Source organism: Melozone crissalis, unplaced genomic scaffold (assembly GCF_028551555.1).
Source record: "Melozone crissalis strain CALT ecotype California unplaced genomic scaffold, PUWL_Pcris_2 ptg000004l_1, whole genome shotgun sequence".
In the NCBI taxonomy this organism is placed as follows: Eukaryota; Metazoa; Chordata; class Aves; order Passeriformes; family Passerellidae; genus Melozone; species Melozone crissalis.
This window is the reverse complement of record NW_026535782.1, coordinates 2,039,469-2,057,593: the sequence shown is the minus strand read 5'-3', so window position 1 is coordinate 2,057,593 and position 18,125 is coordinate 2,039,469. Positions and strand designations below refer to the sequence as shown.

The 18,125-nt window shown below is 38.2% G+C and overlaps 1 pseudogene; it reads right to left on the bottom strand.

Moving 5' to 3' along the window:
* Window positions 1–917: 917 nt before the first annotated feature.
* Window positions 918–15,319, bottom strand: LOC128935567 (uncharacterized; annotated as a pseudogene).
* Window positions 15,320–18,125: the final 2,806 nt, after the last annotated feature.

The window sequence follows — 18,125 nt, the reverse complement described above, 5'->3', positions numbered from 1 at the left end:
ATATTTGGCACTTTTAAATCCATTCAGCAACCAGATTTCTGAGTCATATATTTTATTTAGCTCTTTATTCTATACCTATGTATTGAAGTGTCTGTATAGGAGCACAGGACATTTATTTGAAAGAGAAAATTAAAATTTAAAATATTTTTGTAATGGTCCTTTATGAAAGGATCACAGACTGATTTTCTCTGTTTTCTTTTCAGTGATGTACTTGTGTCTTTTTTAGCTGGTAAAAAAACAGCTGACCTAATTTTGAGATTGATTAGTTGGTCATGGCAAATGTCAGCAGCAGATTTTTGGCTGCTACTGGTAAGACTTGTTGATAAGTTGCTGTTATCTCTTAACATCCCCCAAGAATACAAGCCTGCAAGGAGAGATGTGAGATGTGTGTGAATGTGGCAGAACATCTTACAGCCTGAGGCACCCATAACCACTGAAGCCGAAAACATTTCAAATTCACTGGGTAGAGACGACTACTCCTTAAACATCTTATAATCTTGGCTGAAATTTCTGTCTCAACAGCAGGTTAATATAGAAGATAATTTTATAATCCTTGATGGTATGGCTCTTTCCTTGTCTTTAAAAAAATAAATCTTGAACAACTTTTTCTAACAAAAAATTATGCATCCATAATAAACCCTGGAGGAGACAATTCAATGAAAAGAATACATTTGCATCAGGAATTCATTCAATACTCTTGATTTCCCTTGGTTCCTTTAGATTTTCCTTCAAGCTTTAAACTCCTAGAACCAAATCCTTCCCAAATGTATACTGAGCTCCCTGCAGTCAATGGAGGTGTTTCCAGAGTGTGAAGCTCGGAAGGGTTTTGTATTTAGTTATAATAAGTAAATAGTTTATACTGAACTGCTGATGGAAACTTCCTCTTAAATCTTTAAAGAATTATGTTGTCCCTTATTTTAGTGGTAAATACAGAGTATTCTGTGTTCACCCAGCTCTATGCTGTATATTTTATTCAGAAGGATACTATGGGAGATATGAAAAGCTTTCCTGAAATCCAAAACTCTTACATTAACTGGCTTCCTGTGATCAGCTAGGGGGGTTACCTTGTTATAAAAGGAAATCAGGTTTGATAAGCTGGACTTTTCTGTCATGAAGATGTGTTGGCTGTGACCAATGGCAGCATTGTTCTCCATGTGTTTTTCAATATATCTCATGATAATTTTCTCCATAGCTTTACCAGACACTGAAGTGAGACAGGCCTGTAGTTTCTGCAGTCTTCCTTCCTGCCCTTCTTGAAAATCAGGACAATGTTTGCCAGCTTCCAATCATCTGGGACCTCTCCAGATTCCCAAGATTCCTCAAAAATCATTGAAAGACGTTTTGCAATGACATCAGCCAGCCCCTTGAAGATTCTAGGATGAATCCCATCAGGCTCCATAGATTTGTAGGGATCCAGCTGGAGCAGCAGATCCCACACAAGCTCAGGGTCACCTGGGAGTTGATCATTGCCAGTCATGGTCCTCCAGCTCAGGGCTGGAGACTGAAACCCCCTTGGTCTATAATCCATGTTGAAGAGGCAAAGAATGCATTAAAAATCTCTGCCTCATCTCTGTCCCTGTTTATGAGGTGACCATCCTAATCCAGTAACAGGAAAATGTTATTTCTACACAGCCTTTTGCGATTAATGAATTTTGAAAAACTCTTTCTATTGTTCCCCACATTTAAAGGCAGCTTCAACTTCAATTGAGCTTCAGCTGCACGAATTTTCTCCTGCAGTGGCAAGAAGCATCCTGGTATTCTTTCCCTGACGTTGCTCCCACTGGGCTTACACCTTCCTTTTTGCCTTTTTTTCCAAGAGAAGATCCCCCTATTCAGCCAACCCCAAGTTTCACCTGCTTGGCTTCTGACATTTTGAAGTTGCTGCTCCTGTGCTTTTATGTGTTGATGCTTAAAAAGTGACCCACACTGATGGACCCCAGCACCTGCAAAGCATTTTTCCAAGGGTTCTTAATCACTAGTTCTCTGAGCAGCCTGAATCTGTTGTATTTATGTCCAGAGTTGAGTTTTTTCCTTCTGTCAACAGAGGCTTTAAACTTAATCATTATGTGGTCGCTGTGTCCACTCTGTGAATAAGCAGCAGACCAAGGAGGACACTTTTCTCAGTTGGTTTCCTAAGCACTTGGTCCATAATTTTTAATTTATATTTTCTAGGAGTCTTCTGGCCTGGTTGTGTCAGCTGTACAAGGGCAGTTGACTCAGAAGCGTCCCTCTGTTCCTCAAGGAATAATTAATTGCCATGATTTTCCTGGCTAGGAAGTCTACAGTAGACTCCCATGATGACATCCACAATGTTTGTTTGTCCCTTGATTCTTACTCAGAAGCTCTCAACTGTGTCACTGACAATTGTGAGCTCCATACATTCTAAGCCTTCCATTACATACAGTGCTCAAACTCAGGAGGTTCTGGAAATCTGTGGATGAATTCTCTGAGGTAGATCTGAAAAATGAATTTGCCATTGCTGATGGCTTTGCAAGATTAAAAGTTTATCATGGCCCTGCATGATGCTGCAGTCACAATGAGCATCATATAGTCAATTGTTTGGTGGCTTCTGTTCACAAGGGTTTGTGGAAAGCTTGTAAACTTTTCTGGTTTGGTAGTTTGTACTCCCAAATGAATCTGAAAGCAATGTACAACTCCAAATAATTCCCTCAATAAAAGATCAGGAGAAAAAACACTATTAAAATTCAAACTTAATGAGAAAAGAAGAATAATTCAGCTCACAGAGTCCCATTGGTTTTATATTTAGAAATCATAAGGGGTATTGCAGTGTAAGGGGAACAAGAGTTTTCTCCCAAAGCTGCAAGATTTCCTTTAGAATGTTTTCCACTTCATCACTTTGAATCACAATTATTTCTGTGGAAAATGTCTGCCTTTTTTTTTTAGTTACAGCAGGTTAATCATCCATAATGAAGCATTAGTTATTTTTGGACTCTAATTTTAATATAAGAAACAGTTCTAAAATTGCCCCAGAGAAGAGAATGGAATTCCCACTGTTGCAGCTTTTTGATAAATTTGTACCTTGAAAAATAACCTGCCTCATTATACAAGTGGATGCTCACAGGGCTTCCTCTTTTCAGTCAGGAATGGATATCTGTCTTGAGAGATACAGAGATGTCAAGTAAGGGAATAGTAGCTAATTTTATAATGAAAGGCCTATGGCACAAGAAAAGTATGTGACTTTAATCAACTTTATTAAAGCAAAAAGAAACTGGTGTGAGTGTGAATTTATCTACAAGGAGCCCAAATCCAGGGCACTGACATTTGGCTTAGGATTTTCAAATACTCCCTGTTCCCCAAGAAAGGCAAAACAAATCAGATAACAGGCTGAAAACCTGGCACTGTACAGAGCACTGCTCTGACACTCTGGCACTGTGTCTGGCATCTCCATTTACTTGTCTTTCCAAAAGGTGGCCATGTTGAAGCTGCCTCACCTCTGTGTGTGTCTTTTGTCCAGAATAATTCCTGAAATATGCCAGCAGATATTTCAGAAAGGGTTTCCCATGGCATGGGCCAAAACTACATCTAGCCTAAGCTTTACCAGTGTGTAACAGGAAGCATTTATTTCTTGTTTAATTTATAAATATAGGATTGGAGGTTTGATTCTACCAGCCTTGTAGATAAGCACAATGAAACCAAATCACCACATTTCCCATTGGAAAGAAAGTATGGTTCTTTCAGAAAGTTTGAATTTGATAACTAATCTCTGTAAGCAGGACCACACACTTTCTATTAGTCCAACATAGAATATATGTATATATTCATATATTATGGATAGAGAATAATGCAACAGCTTTAATATTTTATAGAGTCCCTTAACCGTACATATATATAGCCTTATGTGGAAGACAATACATTTTAATAGTCAGACAAAAAAGTGCTGGAAAGGTCTTCACAGAACCATTATGGCTTCTCCATTTGCTGAGACTCATAAAAGGCTACAACACATGAAGACCTCATACAAAAATCTAATATATATTTCGAAATTTTTTTGTATGAAGATGGGTTGCCTTTATTGGACCAATTGACATCTGATTTTCTAAAAATACAGCAATTATGTAAAACAGGCCATTGCCAGCTGTAGAGCAGTAATGTCCCCAGTTGTAGTGCCTGACTGGTTGGAATAGGAACCACTGTACCTCACCTAAATGCCTTCACTTGAATAGACCAAATCTCTCTTTGAACTCTTCAGAAATACCTCTCCCTCTCTTCTTCTCCCTCTCTCCCTTCCCTTCCCTCTTTCTCTTTTTTGGAGGACTGCTTCTAATCTTAAGAATCAGGCATTTAGGGTGACTAAATGAGATTAACTAGAGTCCCACAATTCCTTTCTGTCATTTTAGCCTTATTTTAATGTAAATTTCAAGTTAAGATATTATGATTCATAAAATCAAAACTTGCAGAGCTAACCAGAAGTCGGGCATGCTGTGTTTTTAGTCTCAAAATAGCTCACATTTACAACAGATCTTATTACAGCTATGAAATTTGTGTAGGGCAGTAATGAAACTGTCATGCTAAGCATAAAATGAGCTGTTTTGCTTTGTTGCTAACTGCCTCTTTGTTTGTATTATATTTCATAAGTATACTGTATCTTCATAAATATGATGGAATACAATAATAACTTTAGGGGAACTGCTACAACTACTTTGTTTTGTGAAAGGTAATATTTTATTTTATTACTATTTGTATTGAAACTTGTGCTGACTGTGAATATTGATAAAATTAGGAGGTTTTTGGAAAGGGAAGGAATTGTTTAAAATTAAATAATGACAATAATTTTAAAAAAGCCTAGAACTGTGCTGAATGTTATAAACATTTGTTACACAGATATGTAACCTGACTTTGAAATACAAAATTAAGCAAATAAGTAAAATTCTAGCCCTCTTTTCCCTCTTTTCTAAAGCTGGTAAACAGACAATATCTCATGGATTTCATTAGAAACTCTAATAGAATAGAAACTCTAATAGAATAGAAACTCTAACTTTAAACCAGACATTCAGTGTTTGCAAAAACAAGGAAATGAGTAAAGACCTCTTCACCTGCAAAGAGATGCATCAAGTAAGCATGTTAATACAGGTAAAAGAACTCCAGACCTTGAGAATTTCTTTTCTGGAACAAATAAGATTATAAAATCTTGGGGGTTTGAACAAATATGGTAATGAGAAGCACTGTCATAGAGTTAGATGTTAAGTGAAAATCACACTCTAACTCAGATAAATTAATCTATGTAACAATGAGACCTTATTGTGAATTCAGGATTTGGCTTAATGTAACCATTTCTTTAAAGGCTTGTCTGTGTTGTAAGTCCCTCCCTACACACCAGTCTCTGACAGAAAACCCTGTTCATTTGAATGACTTAGCAAAGAAGGCTTGGAGACCTTACAGCACCTTCTGGTACCTAAGGGGTGTCATAGAGTGCTGGGAAAGGACTTGTGACAAGGGCAGGTAGTGACAGGACAGGGAAGAATGGATTCAAACTGAAGGAGGAAAGGCTTGAATTGGAGATTAGGAAGAGATTATATACTGTGAGGTTGGTGAGGCATTGAAATAGGCTGCTCAAGAAATTCTGGTCTCTCCATCCCTGGAAGTGTTCAAAGCCAGGTTGGGTGGGGCTCCGAACAACCTGGTCTAGTGGAAAGTGTCTGGAAAGTGTACTGGAACAAAATGATCTGTAAGGTCCTTCCAGCCCAAATCACTCCATGATTTTATGAGTTATAGGAGGTAATTTTGCTATTTTCTGATAAACTACAGCTTCATCTGCTATCTATAGGATCTTTGGTAACTGTGCTCACTTATCTAGTCTTTATGATTGCCTGGAATGTTAATCCTCTTTGTGGCCCATTGCCACAGCAAACACTCACTGCTTCTGGAACCTTCTCAGGAAGCCTCTGGCCCCATTGGTGCTTGACATCTGCTTTTTCATATCTTCATTTCTCCCTTAATTTAAATTACTAAATTTATAAACAAAACATTCCCATTAGCCCTATTATTAGGTAAATAAGCCCTTAATCTGCTTATTTCCTGGATAAATTGTGGCTTATGTCTAAGAGTGTTGCATCCTGATCTATCCAATCTAAACTGCCATCTTGAAGGTCTGCTCTCCAGGGTTTCTTATCTTTGGGGCTTTTATGTATGAGCTAAGGGTCGCCAGAAAGTTAACTATAGTTGTTCCACATTAGATCAGGTGTGTCTGAGTCCAGGATAAGAAGATTTAATTTCTGGGTGTGAAACACAGAAGGTTTCAGTGGCACAGTATGGTAAGATCCACATTAGCCCATTTGCCTGTGAGCAGAACAGTGTTCAGAATTGTGAAATGGAGACACTGTATGCAGGCATGAGGGAAATACAAGACCAGTTGGAGAACTGGTGCCTGAGAGCCCAATTCAAGGACTTGTGATTTGGTGCCACAGGTCTGCTCTTAGAGGAGGCAAGGTGCTTTCAACCTGCCTCCCTGAAATGGGGTTTCATATCTTCATCATGTTAAAAAAGTCACTGCAGATCCTGGGAGCAGGGGTCAAACACCTCCCCAACTCAGCCAGACATGCCAATGTCAGTGTTAACCCCAGGATCCAATTTGGCTGCTCTTCTTATGGCTCCTTAACCCTACCCCACCACCATAATGCCATGTTCCTTCAGCAAGAAAATTTAGACCAGACTCCAGGCTGATCAAAGAGTCTGCCTTGTCCTGTTGATCTAGGAAAAGAGCTAGACATTTAACCACTACTCTAATTCATCCATTGAGTAGAATGTCTGAACTGGATGAATTCAAATGCCACCCACAGATTTTTCACAGGTATTATTTTCTCTCTGGCACCTTCATGTGAATTATGTCGGGTAACAGAAAGCTAAATTTTCATGAAGCAGGTAGCTTAGAAAAGTGACCTGATAGTTTTCATTTCAGATATGTAGATGATTCAGAGGGAAGATGAGGAATAATACAAATTCAGATTAAAAATAACATTTTATGTAACTGAACACAGGAGCAGTTTAATAATGAAAAGGTTGTCATCTCTAATTAGGTCTCTATCTAGGTATGACATGCACTAAGGTAAGGGGAAGCCATGATCTTAGTGCAGAGAGAATGACAAATTTTTCTCTCATATTGATTGCATCTGAAGTACTATTCCTCTAACATTTTCCTTCATTTATCACACTCTGTATCTGCAGGACTTGCATTTGTGGTCCCCTAAATGGCCTGTTGATTAACTCCATGTGTACTCTGGGCAAAACACTAATGACATTCCTTTAGAACATAAGTGCCCATTATAACTGGAAGTGAGCACTAAAAGCCAGGAGATAATCTAGAGTAACTAATGGGGTGGCTACTATGGACTGCAATGTAGCAGAAGATATTATTTTTTTCTTAATTACCATGAAAGTTGTTTGAAATCTCTGTTCTTTTCTACTAGCAAGTAATAGAAATCTAAATCAAAGTCTCCTGAATTAAATTTTACTGTTTGTAGAATGAAAACTAGAGAGTTAGTATAGTATTCATGCTAATGAATCTTGTGAGATTTTGGAAGCTTCATGGCAAAACCTGATTTCACTCATTGGAACATAATTTGTTTGTTGTCAAGGAACAAAAATAATGTAAAGATTATGTTTCCACTTCTTCCAGTATGGCATGTTATTGCAACATGAATAGAAAATATGCTGAGATCTTACACCATATGTACAGGTAAAATATGCTAACACAGTGCAAAAGTGAAAATTAATCTCTCCTATTGCATACAGAAGGGCATCACAAAATAATAGTGGGGTAAAGACCTCTCAGTCCACAAAACAAAGTAAACAAAATTGTTTTAAGAGGACAGAAGAAATAAAATAGAGTAAGAGTAGAACAGATATCAATAGTTCTGTCTGAAAACACTTTACATATAGACAGAGAACCCTGCCCTTATACTCACTCCTTAACAATGAAAAACTGGAGACTTCCTTGTAAAAAATTTATTTGGGATATTCAACTTAGATTAAGGACACATCCTATTGAGAAAAGCTTTCTTCATAATAAAAAGCTAAAAGCTTCCTCTGCTATTTGTGTGGACTATTGCTAAAAGAAAAAGAGTCATTAAAAACAACAAAATCTAGCAAAAGCTGTGGCACCAAACTTGTGATAGCTACCTCATGAGGTGTCAGATGAAGGTTCCCAATACAATCGCCCCTGGGTGACAAAAATGATATTTTCAAAAACTCGTAAATTCAAGTGGACACCAGATCAGATTTTCAGAAATACTTCATGAAAGGCTGATGAGAAACATTCATAATTCCAGCAAGTAATCAAAAATCAAAATAGTGGGAACCTTATCTAAGATAGTTTTACAAAGGAATTGATATCTTTGCCATTTCTTCAGTGTTTCACAGTATTCTTACACCTATGCACTCCAGTCTAGATGGTGTCTCAGATCCCATCTCAGTTTAATGTGAAAAGGTTCAGACTTCATTGTGTCTGTTCTTAGTTACAAAAGTTATCTCCAGCCTGGCTGATTGGAGCCCTAGCAGGCACAGGGAGTGCAGTGGCTCTGACGACTGATGGTGGCTCAAGAGAGCACTTGAACCTCTGGGTGCCAGAGGGGCAGTGGCTGACTGAAGGACAGGCAGGAGAGCCAAGAACGCTATTCTGACATAAAATCAGCTTCCAAAACCCTGCCAGTGCCACAGCTGCTTGGTATTTCAGGTGGATAATTTTGCTGCTCTTATGTGACTTTTCTTTATTCTTGAAAAATATCATGGAGATTTCCTCCTTGTGTGACTATCACAGTTTGGTAGATAATAGGAACTGGTCTTGGCTGCATCCCCAGGCTTACTGTGCTTGGAAAACAACATGATTATGTATGAAAGCAGAAACGCATAGTCCAAGCCCAAGGAAAAAGGAGCACAAGAAATGCTCCATTAACTCTGTATATTCTTGCTTTGTTGTAAATTATGTCCTGATGAGTTAGATTATAATCAAATTAAGGTAGAATTTTATAGTGAAATTAATAAATATTAAAACTTACCTATTATTTTCAGCTATCTTAAAAACTCTAAAAAAATTAAATGTCGGTTGTAACATTGCAGTTGAGAAAACTGTGATATATAAAGTTAACGATACTTTCTCAGAACATAAATAATATTAATACCAAAGAACATAACAGTCTGCAGACTTCTGAAAGGAAGTCTCCTTTGGAGTTCAAGCCTTCCTTTCCCAGCTTCACTGCTAAAAATGAAACAGACCATGAAAATATTTTCTTCATAGCTCCTTTGTTTCTACATTTTTCCCATCTGGTAGAGGCTCTAATTAGGACTTTGTTGCCTGAATTTTGGTGGGAATTCTGTAATTCAATATAATCTTAGGAGATTTTAAATTTTTCCTATTGCTATTTAATTGTATGATAACCTGATGTAAACAAGACCTTTTCAATATTTCATTGTGCTACAAATAAAATCACAAAGTAATAAATTCCCATTTCTGTCTTTAGCAATTCTGTCAGTTCAAGGTAACATGAACACAGCAATCATTTTACTAAGCCCTTTAAATTCTTTTCTGGACAGGGCACAGAACTGAGCATTAAGCACTTAGTGCCATCTAGTGCACACATTGTACTGTATGGACAAAAGCAAAAGAAAAGAATCTTCTAAATACAGTTTCAGGGGAAAAAAAAGGGGTATGGAAGAAGTTGCTATGTCTGAAATATGGATGATTAAATTGCAGTGTGTCATTTGAACAAAAATAATTATAAGAACATGTTTCAGACTAGAGGGAGAGATGTATGGACACAAAACTATTGGATAGTCATGTATAATATTCTGTTGATAGACTGAGCTCTTGAAACACACCAGGAATTCCTTGTATCCTTTATTCCCCATATAGTTTCCCAGTGTGCCACCTTCTCATCCTACTTTATGTCTTAGAACAGTCTAAGCCATTTACAACTTGTAATTTGCTAAATTACTTCTGTTCTTTCCTTCTGGGAAAAAAGTGAATCTTAACTGAGATGTTTGGCAGGGTTAAAAGCTATGCTATTTCTCCAGCTCTTTGATCTATAGGCAATTTTAATCCCATTAGGTGACAAATTGATTTATCAATTGCCATAGCTTTGTTGGTCCCACATTTCATTCTCCAGTTTTCCAGTTTTCACCAAAATCAATAAGAACCTTCCTACTGATATCTGGCTCTATTTTCTGTATGATTGCACTGTGGTTTGGTAAACAGAGCTCCTTCAGAAAAATGTCACTAGCGTGAATTAAGTCCTTGCTTCACATTGGGGGGTACAGCCTGAAGAATTCAAACATTTAAAGTATTTAACACTTTATCAAAACTTTTAAGGTGATGAATATCTATGTAAATTGATAGCTGGTATGGTTTGAAATGGCAAAAAATGAAACTATACAGACTAGTCCTATAATATAATATCTCAGAGGCGTTTTTCCAATGTAAGCTCGATGTTTACAGTATCTTCATTTGCATAAGTTAGTCCTCATTTTGTTTGCTAGATTCAGTATATATAATTTCATGTTACAGATCTAAAAATCTTATCTGTGGATCTGGTTAATAACCAGGTAGAGAGACCCAGTAGGAGCATTTCCATACATAGCATCAGTTCATGTAACTTTTAGTTCAATTTTCTTCAGAAACGTGCAAAGGTATGTATTTCTAGTTATCTCAAAAGCCTGGACTGGAATGAATGTTTTCAGAAGTTTCCTAACATGTTTTTAATGAAAAAATCTTTTGAGTGTTTTTGTGTTAAAAGAAGAAAGTCAGAGCTCTAAAGAAAACATACATAAAGTCACTGAGGTCTCCAAGTGTATTAACAAAACATAAAAGTTGTTCTTTAGAAGAAAAATAACAGTTTTAAAAGATAAACGGTTCATGAAGTGCTTGCTAAGTGCTGTATACTGCATGCAGCTATGTGGGTACAAAGGCAAAGAGACAGAGAGAAGAGGCAACCTGCTGCTGTCAGTAGAGAAGCTAATTATCCATGAAGTGTTGCTGTTCGCATATCTGTGGTGAAAAGGGTAGAAAGGAGCAGCCTGAGGTGCATCAAGCACAGCATCACTGGGTGGTCAAGGCAGGGGATTGTCCCACTTTGCACCTGTGCCATACAAGGAGAAGCTGAGGTCACCTGGTTTGTTCAGCCTGGAGAAGAGGAGGCTGAGGGGAGACCTCATCAGTCTACAACTTCCTTATGAGGAGAGGCAGAGGGGCAGGCACTGATCTCTTCTGTCTGGTCACCAGTGACAGGACGTAAGGGAATGGACCTGAAGTTGTGCCAGGGCAGATTTAAGTTGGATATTAGGAAAAGGTGCTTTACCCAAAGGTTGTTTGGGCACTGGAACAGGACAGTGGTCACAGCACCAAGCCTGACAGAGTTAGGAAGTGTTTGGACAAGATTCTCAGGCCCACAGTGTGGTTGTTGGAGCTGTCCTGTTCAGGGCTGGGAGTTGGACTTCCTTGCTCCTAATGAGTCACTTCCAACTCAGAATATTCCATGATTCTATGAACTATTGCATCCAAGTTTGTTGACTCTGGATTGCAGTACCAATCATCTTACTACATAGGGAAGCAGAGGAGAAAACATAACCAACCACACACACACCCAAAAACCTGCTTTAAATTCTGAATATACTTAACCTAGTTACACAGAAAAAGACAACACATTAGAGATAAGTGCTGAGCTGCAGTAGTAAAATGTGATGAATGGTAGATAAAAGAAGTGAACTTTGTCTATCAGAAGAGGAGGATACAAAACAGCACTGCTCAGGTGTAACATCTGTACCTCGGGAAGAGGGGCTGGAGGAATCCTGCTCCCTCTCTTCTTCTTCTGCCCCTCTTCCTGCTGGGGCAGTGATTTTCCTTTATACTTTATTGTTCTCCCCTTTGTTCTTTCATGGTTTTGGGGTTTTTTTGCATGTAATTAGTACACAATTCATATTGTCTCTGGTGTGCCCAAGTCAGATTCTGCCCAGCTCTTGGGACTGCCTTGCTTTAGTGAGCAATATAGAGGAGTTGATATTTCTACCATTCCCCAAGAACAAATGGTCCTACCCTATATTTGTACCATCAGTTCCTCTGCTATTAACCTAGTCCTGGGATAATGGCATGGATGAGGTGAAGGACTGAAAGCTGATAAGCATCTACTGTTTTACACCACCATGCATTTGTGCTAATTGAAAGTACCTTTCTTTTGTTCTTGAGATGGATAAAAATTCCAAATTTAGAGATTTTCACCCTGGAAAGAGGTACAAGAATGAACTAAGAAACACCAGTGTTATAAATAAATAAATAAAACCCCACTCTAGATTAATATTATATTCTAGACATTTTAATAACAGGCAATTTTGCATACTTGTGTGTTTACTAGAAGTGGAGTAGTGCTAGAAAAAGGCTTTGCAGCCAAATGAAAATCAGCATGTAATGAATTTGGAGTGGAAAAGATTTACCATAGGCACATCTAAATACCAGGTGTGAATGACTCATGAACTCATCTAATCTCAGGACTGAATCACGACTCAGTAAATACCATTTGCCTTCTTCACACAAACAAAACAGAAAGAATCCTTCAGCTTATGACCCAAAGCAGAACAATTTATAAACTCCTTTGATGAGATGTTAGTTTCCATAGAGAGATAAGCAATCCATCGAAAAAGCATTGCTGACATTTAGTACCAAGCAAAAGCATTTTTTCAATGTGAAATAATATGTCTCATCAGGGTACTCAGCATAGCTGGAAAAAATTAAGCAAACTTTTGAGTGCCAAAGCCCTTCTTCAGGTTTAAGATAGGCTTGGTACATTTAAAAGTTAAGTGGAAATTGAAAACATTTGTTCAGGCAGTCAGATATTGGTAAGGTCATCTCTGAGAGAAAAGGTGTTTGATTTCTGTGAATCTGAGTGCATATTCTAAGAAGAAAAGGACCAGGGAGCAGGGAAGGAGAAATAAATAAATAAATATCATAAGGCAGTTATCTTCTGGATAATTTCTGTAACAATTTAGTAGAGGAGAAGAAAATAAGACCATGTCCTAACAGCAATATCAGTACTGAGTTTGCTTCTTTGTGTATGCAGTAGAATTATGAATCTCAGCTCCCAACATCACTGAAAAAAATATTTGTCTTTTCCCTTTAAGATAAAGTCTTAGAGATCAGAAATTAAGTAATTTAAAGTAATTTAAACAGTTAAATTACTGTTTTAAAAATATTAATCTTTGTTATATAGCCTCTTACAGAGGTTTTGGAGTGTTCATCCAAACCCAAAAAGAACTGTGATGTTGCAGACAATTTCCAGTACACACAAAATTGCACAGGCTTACACTGATCGATACTGAGAGAACAGAAATGCTGTATCATGGAAGGAGAAATCCTATTCAAACTTTTGTCACCAGAATTGAACATTTGAAATAATACATGGAGAACAGTGAGCACAATAGTTTTGCCTCTGTCAGTCTGCAGGGTTTAGAAAGGAGCTGGACCTTTACCACTACAGCTTTGGGGAGGTGAGAGAGCTGCAATGCCTGGAACAAAGGAGAGAAATCCAGATTCTTACTCACACTTGAATCAAGCTTCAGAGGTGTCATCCCATGATTCATTCAGATGCAGACAGTATTAAATTCAAAATCTTGTTTAGTGGCAAAGAAGAAGCATGCATTAGATTAATATAGAGGCACGAAATTTTTGTTTGTGTAAACAAAATCTCAGAAGTTTAATTATTATTATAATAGAACCATAGAATTATTTCACTTTCATTTAAGTTACCAGTGATGAGTTTTGAGCTACACAGAGGTGGTCTCAAAGGTAACAAGAGACAAAACTAGTCTCTTCTTCATAGAATGGTTTGAGTTGAAGGAGCCTTAAAGATTACCAGGTTCCAACCCCCCTGCCATGAACAGGGACATCTTCCACTGGGACAGATTGCTCAAAGCCCAATCTAACCTGGTCTTGAACACTTCCAGGGATGGGGCATCCACAGATTCTTGGGACAGAATGTTCCAGTGCCTCTCCACTCTCTGAGTAAAGAATTTTTTCCCAACATCTAATCTAAATCACTACCCTTTTAGTCAAAGGGTTAGTCAAAACTGTTCCTTCTTGTCCTGTCACCAGCTGTCCTTGTAACCAGTCACTCTTTCTTTAAGCCCACTTTCAGTACCAAAGCCTTCTCTTCTCCAGACTGAACAATGCCAACATCTCAACAATGTCTGTCTTAAAAAGAAAAGTGCTCCTGCTCTCTCATCATCTTTGTGGCTTCCTCTGGATTCACTCCAACAGATGCACATGTTCCTTGTGCTGACTACCCCAGAGCTGAATGCTGTAGCTCAGGTGGGTTCTCAAGAGGGCAGAGTAAAGGAGCAGAATCACCTCCCTCAGCCTGCTGTCCATGCTATTTGTGATAGCCCAGGATAAGGTTGGCCTTCTGGACTGCAAGCAAACATTGTTGGATCATGTCCAGCTTTTCATGCACGAGAACCCCTAGGCCATTCTCCACAGGGCTCCTCTCTGGGAGATCAGTCTCATGCCTGAGACTGCTCAACCCAGGTGCAACACCTTGCACTTGGACTTGTTGAACTTCATTAGGTGCTCATGGGTCGACTTCTCAAGTTTCTCCATGTTCTCTTGGATGGCATCCCCTCCTTCTTTTGTGTCAACTGTACCACTCAGCTTCATGCCATTGCAAACCTGCTGAAAGGTCACTTGACATGACTGTGTCATGGATAAAGATATCACAGAGCACCGGTCCCAAGACAGAGCCCTCAGGGGCACCACTGATCACTGGCCTCCAACTAGATATGGAGACATTGACCAAAATTCTCTGGCTGCATCCATCCAGCCAATTCCACATCCACTGAATAGTGCACCCTACAAATCCACGTGTCTCCAGTTTGGAGATAAGGATGTGTGCAACTTTATGGAAGTCTAGATGACATTTGTCAGTCATTCCTTGTTAACTGTGGCAGCAACTCTTTCATAACCCAGATCAAATTGTAAAGACAAAGAGGAATACAGTTAGAACCCAGAAAAAAGTCTCAGCAATAGAAGCAGAACTGTTAAAATTGTTATATATGTGCTTTGTTTCTACCCCTTTCCAGATGTGATGCTCTTCCTTACCCTGCTCCTCTGCCTTTTGGGGCTGGCAGCTTCCTTCAGGGAGTGGAAGGCAATGAGTTGCCAGCATGTGGAGTCCTTTGTCATGGCAATGGTTTCTTCTTCCTCATTTCTGGAGTCCTTTGTCATGGCAATGGTTTGGTCTTCCTCATGTCTGGATCTACATAAGGCATATTGGGAGCCTTGTGCCAGACTTCGAGTTGGAGGAGATGGTGACTTGGAGCAGGCCATGTGTGGCACTGCCACCAACTTGGCCTTGCCTTTATCTGACACTACAGCAAGGAATTTCTCCTGAGAACATGTGTTAGGAACAGAGTTGTTTCCTCAGAAGAAAATTATATAACATCTCAGATGATCACAAGGGAAAGCTTCTCTCAGTGGATGGGATTTGCTTCACTTTTTGCAGCACACTGGGGGAAAACCCATGTGGTCTGCTTCTGAAGCTGTACAGATACAGGCTGCCCAGCATCTGAAATCCAAAGGGATTTGTGCCCTCTCTGTAGTACTCTCCTTATTCTGCCTTATGAAAGCAGTCAGCTTATTAAGCCATTTATTTTCAGGTCATACTGAGGTTGTCACATTACCCATCAGGTGCAGGACATGAATCCATTTCTAAATGTTTACTAACATCCATTTTCAGCTTTCTGTCTTCATTGCTTTGCACTTCCACCTACACATGAATTTACCATGTGCTGTGATCTTTGTGTGTGTTAAACAAAGAAAATACTAGATTTGTCTCTTTTCCTTGCTACCTTTAAGATCACCTCTGTGCAGCTCCAAATTCACCACTGGTAATTTAAAGTTGTATGTAGGTCAAGGCAAGCCAGGCAGACAGGACACTGAAGCCTCAAGCCTTTTAACCTTAGTAAAAACTGTTAATAAGCTTCAATACTGCCTTTAAGTATTTCTAGCAATTTTTCATTCAAAAATAGACAATTATTTTTTTATTTACAAAAAATTTGTTGAAAAGTAGACTTGTAATGCATAAATATAGTTCTTTTCAGTTGTGAGAATATAATGATAATTATCACATAGATGACAGAAAATTTTTTATATATAAAAGAAGTCTGTGGATAGATATCTTCAAGACGTTTGGAATTTGTTACCTCAAGCCTTTCAATACATTAGATTTCTGACTTGGGTCACTGGTTAAAAATAGTGAAAGAAGAAACCATGGTAGATGTAGAAAATGGAATAAAAGGCAAAATAAATTTTGTAAAGATGGATAAATAATTTTGGGCTTCAGTGGACAGTAGATCCTACTAATGGACCATATGAGAGAAGGAAATATAAAACCTGGATTATGCCCTGAGCAAGATTTCATTTGAATCAACCATTTGAGTTCTGGTAGGGAAAGGAGGTTCTTGGTTGGTCTTTGAGTTTAGAAGTAGTAGAGACAAACCATGCTGCACCCAGTTTGGTGGTTTATCCTTGTCATCAAACATATGCCTGACAACCTGGGATTTGTCCTACAAGGGATTTCCTCTGGCACTTGCTGAAAGGCAGCCTGACTCTGTAAATAACCTGACCTCAGGTGGGATTCAGGGGATGCACATGGACATTTAGGAATGCATCCTTGCAGTGCTCCAGCTCCTCAGGACATTTCCATGTCTGAGCTTAAACAAGTTTTAATATAGAGCTTGTTTAATCTTTGATCTAGCAATATCCTTTCATGATCAAAATAATTTATCCTAGAAAATTATCAGTTCTAAACAACAAACTGAAAATCAAAATTGAAAATTTCGGATGTAGGTTGTGCAGAAAACATTTCCAATTCTGCTAGTTATGGAACTAACAGAACTCATATCAGCTAAATATGTCTCTTTCTCTCAAGTTCTGTAACATATAGGTAAGCAGGTTGTTGGGGGTTTTTTAAGGTTAAAATGTTCCTAAATGAACAATAAAATGAAAGGTACAAGGAAAAGTACTGAGCATGTTCAATTCATATGGGCCATTCTGATTTGGTGCAAAATGCTGACTTGAAGCATAGCTGCATTTACAGAAGAGGGAGTTCTGTAAAGATTCTAAGAATCCCAAATCAGTTTTATTTTCTCTTGGTGTTTTCAAATCAATCCTGCAATCAAACATGTTTTTTCTTTTATCTATCAGTGCAAAATACCTGTCTGTTCTTTCACTAGCAGTTCATAACAGCTATCAGTATTTAGATTATCTCTCTAGCTGTAGTTTCAATATATTAATTAATTAATAAACTTCCACATTTACTGATGTAACCCAAGATAAAGAACAAACCAAGCCAAATAAACTAAACTCTGGATTATGTTCTGGGCATAACTACCCACATGACTAGTTTCCTATAGAGAAATCAAAGAACAAGCAAGCAAACTCCCCAAACAAGAGAAATTTAGGAAACATTCAAAACGGAAATAATTTTAGGGCTCAACACTACATGGTTAGATGTTAAAATTCTGTATAACAGTGTTAAAATCGGTATTTCTGCTTTCTGTTGAAACCACGCATCCACATTTTATGGAGTTATGTCACCATCTCCTGGCAAAAAGGAGTGTTTGCAACTTTTATAAATCCAATCAAAAACAATAGCTGTGTGCTTCCTCTGAAGTTCCCATCTCCAGCTCAGTTCAATTACCAGATTGCCTGTGGTACATTAATGAGGGCTGGAGGGGCAGAACTATATTATCTGCACCTTTTAAACAACAACAACAACAACAACAACAACAACAACAACAACAACAATAATAATAATAATAATAATAATAATAATAATAATAGCCAGAAATAGAAGTATTAATGAATTTGTGAAGTGTTTGAGGAACATTGCACTTTGTGGTCTGTGAGCAGAGTGACACATCCTCTTATTTGCAGTGCGTACAACATTATGGTGGAATTGCTCAGTGAAAACAGACTTTTTCTCCTTTTGTTCCATAGTCAAACCTTCTCTTCTTCCTTCATTACAGCATGGAAGAGTCAAATCTACATCCAACAGCCAATGAATGGGTACAGAAAATCAGTTCTGAGCTTAGAAAGTGAGTGTCACAAAGATTTCTGGAGTACTTACCAT